The sequence below is a fragment of the Erpetoichthys calabaricus genome, chromosome 11 (assembly GCF_900747795.2).
Source record: "Erpetoichthys calabaricus chromosome 11, fErpCal1.3, whole genome shotgun sequence".
Taxonomy (NCBI): Eukaryota; Metazoa; Chordata; class Cladistia; order Polypteriformes; family Polypteridae; genus Erpetoichthys; species Erpetoichthys calabaricus.
This window is the reverse complement of record NC_041404.2, coordinates 138,809,866-138,828,426: the sequence shown is the minus strand read 5'-3', so window position 1 is coordinate 138,828,426 and position 18,561 is coordinate 138,809,866. Positions and strand designations below refer to the sequence as shown.

Here is an 18,561-nt window from a genome sequence, read left to right as displayed (position 1 = left end):
TTATAAAGAAACCAACTCTCCTCAACTGTGAAAATATCTGTTCTCTCTATTATATATAAAAAAAAAATCTTGGAAGGAAACAAGACGTGACTTTCTTAGACACTTTCATGTCCTGCGAGACGAGTCTTTGTGCAAAGAGATTTAGCCAGGCCCAGGGCCGGAAATAAAAGAGAGTAGATGACAAAGCAGAACGTCGTAAAGAATTCAAAAACGTTGGTGTGATACACATGCAGAGCAGGTTAGAGATAATGGAAGTAAGAAAATTCGAAAGTCACAAATAAAGCATAGTAAAGATTGCATTAGCGCAAACAAATGGAAATTATCACTCGGTGAAATAACAGAACAGCGAAAAGAGATTAAATATATTGTTTGGCTTTAAACTTTAATTGGGAGACTTGTAGATCGTCTAATTCGTGTTGCCATCAGGGAAAAAAAAAAAGTAGTGTTTGTTACCAATGAAGAGGCGTATCCACAAGAATTAAAAGATTTGTTATTTGGTGAAAGTGAAATCCCGCAAGAGAAAATTTCAAGCCCGGGAGACAAGAGCTTATGGAAAGAGATTTAGAAAAGTCCTGGCCACATAACTACGCACATACACAGTTCAATCATTTCTCATTGTGTGAATGCTATTGTCAGACACATTTCTTGTACAGAGAAAGAAACGATATTCACGCACGAGCAGTTATACTGTAGATTGTGTTGTCACAATGTAATTCCAAACACAGAATCAAAATTCAATGCGATATTGACGAAAAAGTAAAAGCGAAAAGAGATCAAAAGGGGTTGGCGAGCGAAGCAAGCAGGGGGCAAAGCCCCCTAGTAATTAACAAAAGAAAGCCTCAAAAATACATACCTAACTGAGGTACCTGGCACTGTCAGGGTGAGGAGGTGGAAAGATATAAAGGTTGGGGAGCATGCGCTGATAGCAAGGTAACACATAATTACCAAACTTTACTGCCTTCAAACCTAATGCACAACTATTACAACTCAAAAGCCTTTTTTATAAGTTTATAGCGTCATCATTGCCACATGTAGAGTACACTGAAATTCTTACTGGCATGCGTTAGAGAATATGCAGTGCGTTATAAACTATGTTCTTGGTTTTTCCTCCTTCTGCAAGCAGGCCAATACCAATATGCCCTCTTAACTATATGATGCCATGACAAAAGTCGTTAGGGAAAGGCTTAAATAAAGAGAGGAAACTTTCTAACCAAGTAGTTCTTGATACCACTCACTATTATGACACCATAGCTTTTTTTTCTCCCAGTTTGCCTTTGTATTATTTAACTTTGGTGTAAATTCAAAATAAGAAGAAAAAAAAAAAAGTGTTTAGACTAAATATGATAATCCCACTTCCAGCCTAGTGGGGGGGGCCGGGTGGTCTCGTGGCCTCTGAACCCCAGCAGATTGTTTTTTTTTTTTTTTCCTCCAGCCCCTGGAGTTTTTTTTTTCTGTCATCCTGGCCATTGGACCTTACTGTTTTCTTTGTCACGTAGTATTGCCTAATCTTATTTTTATATTTTTCTTCATCTTGTAAAGCACTTTGAGCTACATCGTTTGTATGAAAATGTGCTATAAAAGTAAATGTTCTTGCTGTTGTTTTTATGAGATTTGAGCCTTCTGTATGTTTTCAACACTGGCATTGTACCCAAGCTGCAACCCAGCACCAAGGTCCCCCCCCAACACCAAGGTCAAAAACCTGGTATCTGTGTGCCATTTAGTCTGCGGCTTCAAAAACAAAGCACTACATTAAGAGCAAACAACCAAATGGAAATTGGGATGAGAGAGAGAGAGAGATCTTTAATCAAAGATATTAAAATTAGAGCAATGGCAGACACTGAAGAGGCAGCAAAAACAATTCAGAACGACTTAAGACAAGCTTCAGAACTGTGCCAACAGCTGGAAAATCCAATTTAATGTAGAAAAGTACAAAGATCTGTATGTGGACAAACTCAACATCAATTGTGAATACAGTATTGCCCCCCGGAACCCGAACGCTACTTTGGAATCCGAATGCCCAGCACGTTGTTCGTGTGTATTTGTGTGTACATTTCCTGAACGCTTGGGCCACCCATATGCTTTGTCGTTCAGTTCGTTGTCGGTAGCTGCAGTGAAAGCATCTCGTGTGAGTTTTCGCTGCTAATTTTATGCTTTTGTGCCTGTTTTGCGTTATTTTTTTTTATATAGTAAAAACTTAGTGTATTCGCCATGGGTCCTAAAAAGTGTAGTGAGGAAAATAAGAGTAAGAGGAAAGCTGTTAGAGCTACAATATTTGTTAATTTACATTTTTATTCAAATATTATTATTTGTTAATATTTTACCTTAAAATCCAGTATATTTACTGTTAAAATCATTTTGAAAATTCGAGTTTGTGGGACACAGGAACAGATTCATCCAGTTTCTATTATTTTAAATGGAAAAATTGTCTTGGAACTCGAATGGGGTTCTGGAATGGATTAAGTTTGGATTCCAAGGTATCACTGTACAAGATAAGAGACACTGTCCTAAATGAAGATACCTCTGAAATGGATTTAGTGGTTTATGTTGACACAACATTTTCATCATCTAAGCAATGTGCAGAAGCTAACAAAAAAGGCAAATACAATGTTAGGTTATGTCATAAAACCTGTTGAATACAAATCAATCGACGGTATGATCAGACTATATAGTGTACCAGTGAGGCTGCATCTGGAGCACTGTGTGCAATTTCTGGGTATCACGCTTTAAGAAAAAACAGCAGCACTTGAGTTGTGCAGACGAGATAAAACATTCCAGGACTTAAGGACATGTTGTTTTAAGTTTTGAGCACGGCAGGCTATTTGGAGATCAACGTCTTCAAAATCTTCAAAGGCACTGATAAAAGGGATCTGCCAGAATTTCTTTTCAGCTGAACACACAAGAGGTGCATTTTGGACTAAAGCCGGGAAGCACTTCTTTACACAAAGCATTGTGGGAATGAAATTGTTGTTTCTGGTAGGCTAGGCACTTTTTATAACTTTTTGGTTAGTACATTAGAAAAATTATTGGTGTTTTGGTAAATTTGTGCACATTATGAAACGCTTTTTTATTATGAAAAGGTTAAGTAAGTGTTGCTGTGGGAGGTTCGGAACGCATTATGGGTATTTCCATTATTTCTTATGGGAAAAATAGTCTTGACTTACAACCAGCCTTCGCAAACAAATTGAGTTAGTAAGTCAAGGGTCCACTGTACATGCTGTTCTTATATATAAACGTCAATGCGTGGACATGTGTGTGTGTGTGTGTCTGACTGTCTGTCCGGTCCGGAAGCGAGAGGTGGAGTTGGGTTGAGGGCTCAACCTCCAAGGAAACAAACTCGTTTAGCTGCTAATAACACAAGCGAGGCCAGCACGTCAGCAAAAATGAAACCTCTGAAGAAAGAGACACTCACTTAGCCACTAATAAGAAGCAAGGCAAGCACATCGGCAAAATGGTATCCCTTTTACTTGTCCTCCTACCGTTAACACACAAGCAATGCGAACACATTGGCAAAACAAAACTTCCCAGGAGAGAGACGCCCAGAGTAGTTCCTTTCAATTACCTGACATCTTTACATTTCAATTTTTTTTTTCTGACGATTTCAATAGTTTCTAGGACCCCGGGTTTTTTACAGCACGGGCCTACACAGCCGGTATATACATAATGGTCAAAGAATGGGGGTGACGGCTTGGAACTGCCGGTGCAGCATACCAGCCCACTTCAAGCTTTGGGTACGACATAAGCTGGGAGCGGCAGCATGCCTTGGTTAGTTTAAATGCTTGCACAGCTCACTAAAGGGGTCCCTGACGGACAGAAAATAGAAGAGGTGGACCCTGTACATATTTCACAGTATTATTTCTTTTCACCTGTTCTTATCAGTACAGTACTTAAAACGTTCAGTTCATTCCATGGGCCACATAAATGTTCAGACTGTGTTAATGCTATATGTAATAAGTTAAAGGTAACCACAGTTCCACGTATACCATTTTGGATCTAAACTCTCCAAAACTTTGTGATGGTACAAGATTACAGATCAAAGTGTTACATTCAAATCTGACTGAAGCTGTCATTTTTACAGGACCTGCTTCTGGATGAAATTATACCCCAGATACCCATTATTCTTACTAATTACATGATTTAATTCGAAAGAATAGTTTCCTCCAAAACTGTGTTTTGCATCAATAAAAGCCAAGGTCGTCAGTCACTAGGAAAAGCAAGAATTGACCTATGGCAGAAATGTTTTCCTTACGGGCAACTGTAAAATGTTCAAGAGTATGAAGCACCAGTGAACTATTAGTATTAGCCCCGGGATGTTGGGTGTGGTGGGATGATTCAGCACAACAAATATTGTACTACAGAAAAGTGCTTCACATACTACTTCTGATACCTCCGATTAACCCAGCACTATAACCAAGGCCCAATGTCTTAGGGAATTTTCCAGGTGAAGCCAGGTAACAAAGCTAGAATGATAACAAACACCCCCCCCCCCCCATCTCAAATACACACCAGAATGCCTAAAGGAAAGGAAAGCTTCTGACTTGGCTAAAGTGAAAACATCCCAGTCAGGCATTATAAAAGTGTATTGCTTTAGGTATGAAGGAGTCCCAGTAGCATTTCTTAGCTCACTTCTGCTGAATAAATCTTTGGCTGAAAGCCCTCAATTCTTGTGTATCAGAGAGAGGATGTGCAGCATTGTCTATAATAGCCATCAGTTTTGATTCATTCTCGCTTCTACAGAGTGCATCCCTTAACTAAGCCAGTCTGTTTATTTTTGCTTATTGATTCTGAAGGCCTCTCTTGAAGTGATGTTCCCGGCCTGGAACACCACAGCATGTAAAACAGCACTGGCCATCACAGAGTCGTAAAATATGTATTGGATGTCAATGCATAAACATAAAGAACCGCATTTCCTACATGCAGGGATGTGTATGTGTATAAAAAATGGTGTATTCTACACTGACAAGGATTTAGGGGTTTATGTTGACAGAACAATTTCATCACCTAAGTAATGTGCAGAAGCAAACAAAAAGGCAAATAAAATGATAGGGTATGTTATACAAACTACTGCATGTAAACCAATGGACATTATAAGACTATACAATGTACAATATTAGTGAGACCACATCTGGAGTACTGTGTGCTATTCGGATCACCACACAAGACTAACAAAGTAAACAAAGTGCACCCCAGGACTTTAGGAAATGATATCTTAGTCTCGAGTGGAAAGGACAACGCAAGGATCTGATGCTGCCCTTTAAAGTTGGCTTCTTGATTCGGTGGGCCTCTCTTGTAGTGATGTTCCCAGCCCGGCACACCACAGCATGTAAAACAGCACCGACCATCAAAAAGTTGTAAAATATTTATTGGATGACAATGCATAAACATAAAAAACATTGTTTCATACGTGCAGGGATGTGTGTATGTGTGTAAAAACTGGTGTATTATACACTGAAAGGGATTTGGGGTTTTATGTTGACACAACAATTTTATCACCCAAGCAATGTGCAGAAGCAAACAAAAAGGCAAATAAAATGATAGGGTACGTTACACAAACTACTGAATATCAACCACTGGACATTATGATCAGACTATATAATGTACTATATACTAAGTGGGACCACATCTGGAGTACTGTGTGCTATTCAGGTCACCACACAAGACAGACACAGCAGCACTTGAAGTTGTGCTGAGGGGAGTAAACAAAGTGCATCCCAGGACTTTAGGACATGTTACCTTAATCTCGAGCAGAGGGGACAACGCGAGGACCTAATGCTGCCCTTTCAAGTTAGGATGTTGACTTCGGTGGGCCTCTCTTGCAGTGATGTTCCCAGCCCAGCACACCACAATGTATAAAACCGTGTAAAAAAATCGGTGTACTCTGCATTTTTCTTTTTAGAGTGCTTTGGATTGACGTTTGCTACAGAGAAGGGGCCCTGTATGAAAATAAGAGTAACGTGTTCACCAGTGACTAAGTAAAAATCGTTTACCTTGGCCAGTATCACCCAAAACTGTCACTTTTTTTTAACTCTAATGCTCTTTTACATTCAACAAATCTCCAGCCAATGTAACTACCGTTAGTTGGCCGGTGCATCGCCGGTTGCAACCACCACACACGTCGGGGCAATTTAGGGTCCCCAACCGACTCATCCTCACTTTGAACTGCAAGACTGAGACAAGAGTTGAAAACTTGGTGCACTGAATGGCACAGGCGAAACGGTGTCGCCTCGGCGAGATTCACAAATTTGTACTAAAGCACAGACCACCGTAAATGCGAATCGAATTCACACCTACTCTTTAGGGTGACCTTTAACGGCTGGCTTATTTTGCTAATCACCGGTCAATAAATGTACTTGTTCCTTATCTCCGATTACTTAAACTCGTTAACTCATTATTGGAGATTGCACATCTACAGCTTCAAAGATCACACAAACTCTGTATTATTCACCTTTCAAACAGCATATAAAACACTAACTTTCCATTCTCTGAGGAAAAATTGCGTATCTTCGTCTTCAGTAGCAGGCTGCCTGCACTAGCGTTACCTTGAGGGAAGAGGGCGCACAGCTTCTCGTCGCGACGGCAAGACAAACGGCGGGGTGTTTAACGGCGCAAACAATAATAAAGAGGCCTTAACCAGCCGCCACACTCGGGGAGCGGCCATACGTCGGAGTCCAGAACAAGTGGTCATCCAGGGAGTCCCTCTGGCTTGAATTGTACACTTTCTGAGTGACATAACAGCACAAGATAATGAGCTTCGCTTTGCTTTGCTTCGGAATCCTCAAGGGGAGCAAGGACCGGGCTTCTGCGTAGCCGAATGAAAGTGGCCTTGTTTTGATTAACCATTCCGCCGCTCAATATTAAAACAGTCAGATCCCAAAGTTCTTTGCTTCGTACTTACTTCAAATTTATTTCCACTCCTAATACTCCTCCCGTTCTCTCTTCCTCTCCTTTCCTTTCCCTTTACTCTCTTGCGCCATTTCGTTTCCTGAGCAACGACAGCCGTCTTCTAAACTACGCCTGTCGCTCGACAGTGCGGCTCCCGCCCATTATTGGCTAATTCCGGCAGCTGTCGTAAAATGTACTTGAAGGAATTCTGGGAAACGTAGTGTTGTTTGATGTCTCTCGTAAATTCAAATTCTAAATCGGTTTTACTGTTATGATTGTAAGTTTTGTGCTTCCAAATCATTTCTATATTAAATATTTAATAACACACATTCACGAGGAAGTGAAAGAGGTTAATAATAAAAAATAATTGCAATGAATGTACATAAATTAACAGGCATAAATAAAAACAAATTCTCCATCCACCTTAGTAAAAAGATAAGAGGCCATGTATCTGTCTGTGTGTCCGGCTGGTTGCCATGTCTCTATCAGTCCAAAAAATGGCATATCACAAACATTTGTAGTAATAATGTATTGAATTTATCATTGCAATAGACAGTGCATCACAAATATTTAACAGTTTTTACAAATCCTATACCAATGGCATATAACAGAGAATGCTAATACTAATGCTGTTGTCTGTGTTAATTACTCAGATTTCAAACGATCTTAAATGAGCTGAACAGCTAGCTGGCAATAACTCAATTCATTCTTACATATAACTCTTCTCAGAAGACTGTCTCAGAGTGCTTACTCTGTTTTACAAATACACAATAGTAACATACAATAAAATGTGAGAACTGAGCGAACAGCAAAAATGCCTTTTAATGTAGAAAAGTGCAAAATGCTACACGAGGGCAAAAGGAACATCAATTATAAATACAAGATGTGAGACACTGAGCTACAGGAAGCCACTTCTGAAAAGCATTTAAGGGTTTGCTTTGACAATAAAAACATTGTGTCACCATAATGTGAAGAAGCATTTAAAAAGGCAAATAAAATGTTAGATTATATTATAAAAAAGTTAAATATAAATCAGGAGATATTATGCTCCAAGTACATAATGCACTAGTGAGACCCCCATCTGAAGTACTGTGTGCAGTTCTGGTCAGCACATTACAAAAAAAAAACAGCAGCATTTGACACTGTGCAGAGGTTGAGCAACCAACTGCATCATGGGACATAAGGACATGTCATACTCCGACAGACTCAAAGAATGAAACCTGTTTAGTCTTGGGCAGAGGAGACCACGTGGGGACCTCATCCAGGTGTTCAAGATCCTCAGAGGCATTGATAAAGCAGACCCATCAGAATTCTTTTCAGGTTAAGGGTGAATGATAGTCAAGGACCAGAGTGGATATGAAGGCACTGAGGACTGAAGCCAGGAAACACTTCTTAATGCAAAGAGTTGTGGAAATCAGGACAGGCACACACCTTGACAACCTTTGGAAAGGATCTGGATAAGATATGGGGACAGCTTAACCCACTGATTCTAATCAGTCAGGCATCAAGGCATTAACTTTTTGAGATTTAACTTTAACCCCCATCCCTTCATTGGTCAAGAGTCCTGTTTTCAGTTCATTAAGCTCTGGAACTCACTACCTACTGAGCTTAGAAATATCTAGTCATTTTCAATTTTCAAATGTAAACTTAAAACCCATCTGTTTAAAATGGCTTTCTCTTTATGATTACTGTGGCTTTGTTTGGTTTTAATTTTTATATTTTCTGATGTTTTAAGTTTTGTTTATAATGTGTTTTTTATTTATTGTTCAGTGTCCTTGAGTGCTTAGAAAGGCGCCTTGTATAAATAAAATGTATTATTATTATTATTAAGTCAGTCCCATGAACAGGGCCGTGGAGTCGGTAGATAAATCCTTCGACTCCGACTCCTTAGTTTCCGGTACTTCTGACTCCGACTCCTCTGTATTTAATATGCTAATGTATTTTCCATGTTGATTGAAGGAAGGCAACATCCACGTCATTTAACCACAGAACTACTGGCTAGGAAGCTGACTCTCTACCGTATTGGCCAGTTTAAACAAAAGACAAGAACCCCTGAACACACATCAAGCCACAGCACACACCTCCACCTACATCATTACACCTGTTTACACTCAAATGAACTTGTTAAACACATTACATCTGAATTAAAATGAAAACACTTTTTGTAATATACCATAATCCAGATTACAATATGTGGATGTCAGGTTGTATAATAGCTCAGCTGAACTTCACACTAGTAGTAACACAACTATGCACTGGGCTTTATTCTTACATCAGAGAAGTACTTAATTAGGACTACTGTTTGTGAAATGAGATATTTGAACTTGCTGTACTTTTTTTCATTACAATTTAAATTTATTAGGAGTCAGAGTCTGTACATTTTTGCCGACTCCAGGTACCCAACATTGTCTCCGACTCAGACTCCACAGCTCTGCCCATGAGGCTCTAGTTTCCCGTTTATGGTGTTCACTGATCATTCCAAAGTATCTATTTAACAATATTTTAGCATAATACAAGCATTTTGCACATTTTGAGCCTACAACTGGAACATTAGAACAATGTAGATGAGAAAAGGCCACTCAGCCCAAAAAAACTTGTCAGTCCTGTCCACTAAATTCTTCCAAAATAACAGAGTTGAGATTTGAAAGTCCTACTGTCTATCACACTACTTGACAACTCATTCCTCGTGTTTGTGTGAAATTTACCCTTAGCAAGTTTCCTACTGTGTCGCCATGTTCTTTTTGCAGAACAGGGACAAACTGACATGTGGATTACGTGACACAAGTAAGACGAGATTTGAATTTTTTTTTATGCCCCCATTATGCAGTACAGCATTGGTCACCATCGACTTGTATTACATATCATAAACGTCACTCTCCATTCTGCATGAAAAAATGAAATTATAATTATTCCTCTGCTCTATTAACTACAATGGGGTAGGTAAAACATGAAAAATATTACTTTTGTGTGGAATATTCTTTTAAAGGGAGATGTCAAGTAAATAATAATCCAAAAATAAATCTGGCTGCTATTCAGACCTGTTTTTTTAACTAACAAATTCAGCACCTGATCCATACAGAGCACAACTCAGATGTTAGCAAAGAGCATCTTTTTTGATTGGATTTACTTTATTGTCATTCAAACTATATAACAAGGAGTGCATTGCTGAACGAAATTGCGTTTCTCCAGGCTCAATGCACGAACACGCACATAGAGACACGTGCATGTAATACAAAAACAGACAGAATACATGTATAATCCATCCATTATCCAACCCGCTATATCCTAACTACAGGGTCATGGGGGTCTGCTGGAGCCAATCCCAGCCAATACAGGAAACAAACTCCGGGCAGGGCGCCAACCCACCGCAAGACACACACCAAGCACACACTAGGGACAATTTAGAATTGCCGATGCACCTAACCTGCATGTCTTTGGACTGTGGGAGTAAACCCACACAGACACGGTGAGAACTTGCAAACTCCACGCAGGGAGGACCCGAGAAGCGAACCTGGGTCTCCAAACTGCAAGGCAGCAACGCTACCCACTGTGCCACCATCCCACCCACATGTATAATCCAATAGGCAAATTGGTGAATAGTTGTAAATGCACAGACATTAAAGCATTTTAGGAAACACGAGATTCGGAATTGATGTGTTCTAACAGTCTGTGTGTGTGTTCAGGAATTTTAACAGTCCCAATAGGTCAGCATGTTGTTTGGTGGGAGTTGAGTTGTCCGATAGCCTGTGAGAAGAAACTCCTACCAAATCTGGCAGTCTTGCACCGTATACTGTGGTAGTGTTTACCAGACGAGCAAAAGTTTGAACCGTCCATAGGCTGGCAAGGTGGGTGGGGTCTTAGTAGGTCTCCTAAGTCAGCGTGACAAGTACACATCATGTATAGACGGGAGGGTGGTTCTAATGATTTCTTCTGCTGACTTCACCACTAGCATATATGTATAATCCAATGGACACATTGGTGAATAGTTTGAAAGTGTTCATAATGACAAAAAAACATTAACATAAGGCACAGACATAGCAGCATTTTAGGAGACGCCAGATTCGGAATTTATATGAACAGTCCCAATAGGTCAGCATGTTGTTTGGTGGTGGGAGTGGAGTAGTCGGATTGCCTGCGGGAAGAAACTCCTACCGAGTCTGGCAGTCTTCACCGCATACTGTGGTAGCGTTTGCCTGGGGGCAAAACTTTGAACCATCCATGGGCTGGCAAGGTGGATGGAGTCTCTGTATATCTTAGTAGCTCTCCTAAGGCAGTGTGACAAGTACACATCATGTTTAGACAGAAGGGTGCTTCTAATGATTTCTCTGGCCGACTTCACCACTCTTGATAAGCATATTATGAGAAAAAGATGATACAGCTAGCTTGGAAAAAGCCAAGCAAAGAAAGTCTACACGGACTACAGAACTGTGAGGTGAGTTGAACGATTTTAGTTTAAGCAATCAGAGGTTAAAGGGGCAATCTTTCTAAGAGTGACTTTTTTTTTTTATATGTTACCCTATGTATTTTGTAGTGGTGTCTAAGAAAGATTTTTAATCTCGCATTTTCATGAAGAATGGAGTGAAAAAAAGCTTGCAACAGAATGGTGACCAATGAGGTGCAACGGCAAACAATGTGATAAATGTCCACGGAAAAAAATGAACAAAATCTCACAGGTTAACTCACTATCCACGTGCACTATCCACAGGTCAGGTATCAAAAGGCACTTTTTTTTTTTGCTAAAATATTGTGAAATATATATTTCTTAAATAAGCAGTGCACATCATGAATAGGAAATTAAAGCCTCATGGGTCTCAGTTTTTGAATTGAAGACCCACCCTTATTCGCTCTGTCCTCAATTCAACTGGTGAATTCCAACAAGTAAATGTTTATGATATGCGTGGATAATTCCGGAAATATATATTTCACAAAATTTTAGCAAAAAAGCTATTTGCATGTTTTGAGCATGTAACTTGATAACCAACATGGGATTATGGGACACAAGTAACATTTTTCCTTTTTAAGTCATGGACGTTTTTCACATTGTTTGCCATTTCTACAGCATTAGTCGCCATTGGATTCTAAGATATCCAACTTTTTTTTCTCTCCATTCTGCATGAAAAGATATTAATTTTTTTTCTTGAAAATCACTATAAACTTCATGGGAGAAGTAACATATACAAAAATATCACACTGAGGTGGAGTATTCCAATACGAGGGAACACAATAGAAGTGTTCAAAATTACAATGAGGATGAGGATTAGCACAGCGGAGCAAAGCTGTTACTTCAAAAGTCTCCAAAATGGACACTGGGACACAAACGGAACTTTGCTGAAGGGTAAATTATACAAAACAAAGCTTTCCTTCACGTTGGGAACTATAAACACGCGAATAAGTTACCCAGTAGGGTGATCGGCTGGAGTACGTCAAAGGACTTCAGAAACTCTTACTTATGTTGCTTAAGGGGAATTAGTTGTGACGGACTGACAAGCATCGGTGGAGTGAATGGCCCGTTCTAATGAAAATCCTTAAATGTCCCACTTATTCATTATGTGTCTGGAATAAAAAATCAGAAACTACCGAATAATTTAATTTAAGCGTTAGTCCTGAACAGTTAAAAAAAACGTGGACGAGATATTAGGAGGACTTTGTCATTATGGACGACAAAAGACACCTTTCGTTTGTAAAAATTCTTACTTGTATACTGTAAATATTGCCACCAAAGTGCCTTGGATAGCGGTCACTTGTCGAATAACCACATCAAGGCCTATTTACGCCACTTCACAGTGAATATGGTCATACAGCTTTGATTTCTAAATAAAAGCCACTTTATGTAAAAAGCTGAGACTTCTGCTTAACACGCGCGGTCGAGTCAAACATTTGACGCCCCCTCTCCTACATCTAATTTTCTACATCACAAATAAAAGAGTTATGCTATTCGCTAACCTGTAGCATAAAGTTACTGCAGCCGGCTACGCTTCCTGCTCGCCATGTTGCCACCGAGTCTGCGCAGTGCACACTCCCTTTCGTGAGCGCGTGTGAGACATTCAAACCAAAATAAGGGGACAGATCAACCGCCAGCTTCTCTGCTTTCTGATTGGTGCTAGCGTCAACGTCTCTCGTTGTCGTCATCGCCCCGCCCTCCAATAGCGAGCGGCTGCGTTCCGGCTGTGATGGTTTGGATTTGTCGACGGTAAGTGAACTCTTTTGCTTTCTTTTTTCTGTCTTTTTAATATTATTTTCCGATGGTTTTATTATTTCACTTTCATGTATTAAACATTTACTTTAGAATGCCAGCGGGTGCATTGAGGGGACGTACAGGCAGAGGCGGCCTGGGGCCGAGTTAGATTAGCTCCAGGTCGTGCGAAGTTCGTGAAGAATGTCCGAAAAGTGCCTGCGTGTTAGACTAGGGTGTGTTGGGTGACTCGTGCCGGAGTCCATCTGTCCGGCCTGGGGAACCAAATCGACTTCTCGGTTATGTACCTGGGTAGGGTCCTGTGGTAGATTCGGCTATTACGGAGTTGATTATTTCAAAGAGGAGTACGAGATCGTGGGGATCTTTAAAAACTTGTCATTGTCACTGACACCACCCACTTAACGGCGCTTCTTGTGTGTCATAGTGGGGCCGATGGATCAAATCGGGAAATCCTGTTTTCGCCTCAGGTTTTTTTTTTTGTTGGTTTGGTCCTGAAATGCTCGTAAACCAACAGCCTTCCGTGGAATGCGTGAGAGCCATGTGCTCATTCACATCTGCACCGAGCTATTTGATAAGCCGGCGATAATGGACTTTATCGACTTGTAGCCAAACTAAATAGGCTACAGTACTTTTAGAAATTATTCGCGATCTGATTCGCCCCTTCTCCCAGTCGACACACTGATTTTCTGTATCCACTTGAATTGTATCCATTTTGGGACCATCCCTCATGAATGGACCGCTAAATAACTAACTGCCCCACCAGGATTATGACTGTGGTCCAATCTTAAACCATTCAGGTTCAAGTTTATTTTCATGTATACATAGTACGATGAAACTCGACTGAAAGCCAGTCCCATTAAGGTATTACTGGACTCCTCCTTGATTTTTTAAATATTTTATGACCACCCTCATTTGAAAACCTGTGAATGGTTTCCCACAAAACCTATCGTCTGCCACGTTCGGAACTTATGCAGCAGAACACATTTGTGAATCTGGACTCGTCAGTGGGGCGCTTTTGGAAAGTGCCCCTCTTTCAATACACAGAGAAGGGCTGCCAACACAGCCTCCTAATGCAGAATTGTAACTTCTCCTCTGTAAAACCTGACTACTACATGGTGTAGGTGGGGGACCTCATAGCAGTCTTTTCTTCATTAACAAGACTGTTTCAGAAGTGCTTAATAAAGGGGCACTATGCTAATGTGTTAATAGACATATTTAGAAGATGTCTTATAATATTTTTAGGAGAATAATATAATATAATATTATATCCCCTTGAGGTTTCTGGATATCATGGCCGGCCTGTACACTGGTACTGTGAGTGCTGTGTAGAGTGGTGGCAGAACTTCTGCGTTTTCCCCAGTTGATTCTGGAGTTCGTCAGGGGTGTGTTCTGCTCCTACCCTGTTCAATGCTTGTATGGACTGGGTGTTGGGAAAAGCCGTGGGGTCCAGCAGCTGTGAGGCATCTGTTGGTGAAGAAAGATTCACGGATCTTGACTTTGCTGAGGATGCTGTGATCTTTGCGGAGTCAATGGAGGCTCTCAGGAGACTGAGTGAGGGGTCTGAGTGTCTGGGCTTGCGAGTGTCCTGATAAAAAACCAAAGATCCAGGCCTTTAATGACCTCTTGGGCACAGCCATCAGCAGTGTGTCTGTTTGCAGACAGAGTGTTGAAATTGTCGAGAGGTTTACTTACCTTGGCAGTGATATTCATGTCTCTGGTGACTCTTCCTATGAAGTCAGTAGACGGATTGGAAGGGCATGGGGGGTCATGAGGTCGCTGGAAAGGGGTGTGTGGCGCTCCCGATATCTATGCAAAAGGACGAAGGTCAAAGTCTTTAGAGTCCTGGTGCTTCCTTTCTTACTATATGGTTGCGAGACATGGATGCTATCCAGTGACTGGAGACGAAGACTGGACTCCTTTGGTATTGTGTCGCTCCGGAAAATCCATGGGTGCCAAGGGTGATCCGGCTCGTAAGATCTTCATTGTTGGGGACCCAAGTGGCTGGACCAGGGCAAGGGGTCAGCCACGTAACACCTGGCTGCGGCAGATAGAGGGTCATTTCCGGAGGGTGGGACTGGACCGCATGTCTGCCTGGGGGGTTGCCAACCGGGATCCTGAGTTGTTTTGTTGTGTAGTGGGTGCAGCAATGCACTGTACCAGTGCACGCTCTCCAACTTGACTTGACCTGACATGCTTTACAATATGTCTCCCACACATACTCATTGCTGAGCTCCTTCAGAAGAACTACTATGGCAGGGGTGTCCATCTCCAATCCTGGAGGGTCTCAAGGGCTGCACATTTTCATTTTAACTGTTGTGTTAATTAATGATTAATGCTAACTAATTTTATTGGCTTCATTTTAATTGACTTCCTATCTAAGACACAGGTGACTTTTCTTTTTTCCTTAATTAGCAGCCAAACAATAATGAGATACAAAGTAAGCCAACACTTGACCAACTAACCCAGGGGTCCTCAATCGCGGTCCTGGAGGGCCGCAGTGGCTGCAGGGTTTTGCTCCAACCCAACTGCTTAAGATTTTGCTCAAGTAACATTTCTGCTTTACTTTAGTGGTCTTGCTTGTTAAGATTTTAAACCCTTATTGCTTATTTTAGTCTTAAACACCTGTATTTCAATTTTTAATTGCTTCTAATTAACAATAACATGCAAATGACCAAAGACACCAGCTTTTCTCCATTTAGCTTGTTACCATTTACACCCCTGTGTGTATTTATCATGCACTACTGGGTTTAATTAAATACTTGGAAGGAAAGTGAAGAGAAAAAAGTGAAGAACTGAGAATTACTCCTCCATTTTAGCCTTCAAATCATTTGGATGAGATCCTTAGAAAGGGGAAGAAAATCTAGGATATGAGAATGACCTGACATAGCAGAGTTAAAGCACTAACAGGCCATCAAATTAAATCATTGTCAAGAACTGCTTTCAAATTAGGCAACTGGGTTAAAAGAAAAACCTGCAGCCACTGCGGCCCTCCAGGACTGTGATCGAGGACCCCTGAACTAACCTGTCCATCATACAGTATCGGAAAATAAAGAAAGGCAAAGGTCTCGGTAATGTTGATTTGCTCAGGTCCACAAAACATTTTGGCGGTGCCCTTAGATAAAAGAAAATCGACAGTTTTAGAAATGTCTGCTGTGGTAGAATGAAAGCACCAAAAAGCCGTGGAATTAACAGGTTTAATTAACAACAAAAATAGGCTTCTAATTAAGAAACTGGTTGGAGTTCAAGGCCTCGCATTAGCTGGTTATCTATTAGCTCACTTCACATCTTATTTTAGCTCAGCTGTCATTTAAGGAAAAAAACAACCAATTCTGTGCACCATGTTTTAAAATAGAAACCTTTTAAAATGACAGATAAAGCAGTCGATTTATCACTGATTAAGACAAGTGGCAGAAAGGAAAACTGTCAGCCACTGCGACCCTAAAGGATCGATGGATGGATACCCCTGGAATCCACAAAACAAGGCTACAGGCCTAACCTACAGGTCTATGAAGATTTGATGCTGGACTCTACATCAGTCAGAAGGACTACCAAGCAAGCTATGTGGTCACATTAACAGAATCCCTACAACAATAATATGAGGGACGTTCAAAAAGGTTCCGCATTTTTTATTTTTTTTTTTTAAACTCTTGTAGTGACCAATGTTCCCTCTAAGCTGAGCGCATGAGCGATCGCTCACACGAATTCAGAGCGTCGCTCATACTTCCCGCATGATCGCTCATTCCGACGGCGTCGCTCGTACTTATCGCACGATTGCTCACTCCGACCGTCGGAATTGGTGCTCATAAATTTTTGGCTTAAACAAAATGTCGCTCATAAACAATGTTTTTTGCTCACTATATGCTACTCCTTAGAGGGAACATTGGTAGTGACCAGAAAAAGTTCAGGGCTGTTGTTTTAACGGCTCTAAAGTTCTGGAATTCTGGGTGACTTTGACACGTGGTGAGTTATCTTGGTTGTTATGCATGGTAAAAGCCTGGCGTTTTGGATTGTTGTTTGCGCACAGGCTTGGTGTATGGGGCGCACACTTAAAGCGCTCCGTACTCTGAGCTAGAGCAATGACCTGTTAAGCAGCATCTTTTTCATTAAATTCAATGCAAATGTATTGTTGAATAATTCTGGATAACATTTAGTAAATTACTAAAGACTTCCTGACGGATATCTTTGTCGTGGACCAGTTTTATTAAGAATTTCAAAAACAAATGACATCACCTTTGTTTGCGATTCAATTTCCCCAGCGTCATACCAACTTTTTAATGCCCAATTAGTTCTCTTCCCACCTTTGCCATTTCCAGCGAAAATATAAAAGTGCGGAAACTTTATGAACGTCCCTCGTATAAAAAGTCAGACCCAGTGAATCCAGTTCAGGGGTCTGGAGTAAGAAATGCCCTTAGACAGGGTACCAGTCAGGCCAGACCTCGCACACACAGGAGCCGGTTTGGTGTTACCAATTCACTTCGCCAGACATTGGGAGAATGTAGAGATTTCCCATGATCTTTGGATTCAAACTCATAATGCTAGAGCCATGAAGCAGCAGTAGCATTAAACTAATATGCTACCTCAAAAAATAAGTTGGAAAAAAACTGTCACCTGCAGACTGCCTTGCACCCTTGGTATTGCAGTCTTGCACAGTTTCTTTGATGAGGAATGCAGAAAAAGACTCCCATTCAGATTTGTTAACTTGACTCTTTCTAGAACTGCCTCTCAAATAATGTGGGAGAAGGAAGGATAAAGTCAAAGTAATAATAAGATAAAGAATAAGAATAATAATTCTTTGCATTTATATAGCGCTTTTCTCACTACTCAAAGCGCTTAGCAATTGCAGGTTAAGGGCCTTGCTCAAGGGCCCAACAGAGCAGAGTGAACTTTGTCATCTCAACCATATACAAGAATACAGATAGATGAAATTGCAAAGCTCAGGGTCCGCAGTGTAACAACATGATGTGAAAATAATAAATTAAAAATAGAATTTAAATTTAAATTTAAAATTAAAACACAAACAAGACAAGAGGTGCAAAGACAAGACAAAAAAGTAGCAGCAATATTGATGTGTAGTAAGCAATATGAACATTGATGCAATGTATGGTATTTGCAATCTAGATACATAAATATAGTCAATAGATATGTAATATAATAATAATAGATAATACAGTAATGATCAGTGTATGATAATAGTTGTTTAAGACGTGTGTAAACAATGACAGGTCAGAATGTTTCACAGCAGAAGGATATCGAGAGTGTCAAAACACTTAAAGGTCAGTATGAGATTTTCCGTTCTTTTTCTACATGCACACTCGTCTTTGCAGGGCAGTGACTCGCGTGTATAAAAGTTCTGTTTTTAGAGGTGGTGGTTGAGGCCGTGTGGAAGATCCCAGGGGGCAGAATGGTGTTAAGGAGTCTGACAGCTTGGGGGTAAAAACTCTCCTGCAGCCTGGCAGATACTTGGTTTCCCCCCCTGAGCCTCTTTCTTG

General features: G+C 40.6%; 2 protein-coding genes across 6 annotated transcripts in view; one reads left to right on the top strand and one right to left on the bottom strand.

Annotated features, from left to right (window-relative positions):
- The window catches only part of LOC114661012 (meiosis regulator and mRNA stability factor 1), a 69,905-nt gene extending 57,023 nt beyond the window's left edge, over positions 1–12,882 (bottom strand). For 3 of the 4 annotated variants that reach the window (XM_028814090.2, XM_028814092.2, XM_051933999.1), the window contains exon 1: positions 6,893–7,035. The gene's annotated coding sequence lies outside the window, so the exon portion shown is untranslated. Of the gene's footprint in view, positions 1–6,892; positions 7,036–12,822 lie in introns of those variants that run through there. The other variant, XM_028814091.2, reaches the window with a different exon arrangement.
- Positions 12,883–12,983: 101 nt separating this feature from the next.
- Positions 12,984–18,561, top strand: part of nde1 (nudE neurodevelopment protein 1) — a 32,535-nt gene continuing 26,957 nt past the window's right edge. Inside the window, exon 1 of one of the 2 annotated variants that reach the window (XM_028814096.2) lies at positions 12,984–13,069. The gene's annotated coding sequence lies outside the window, so the exon portion shown is untranslated. The remainder of the gene's footprint in view (positions 13,070–18,561) is intronic. The other variant, XM_028814095.2, reaches the window with a different exon arrangement.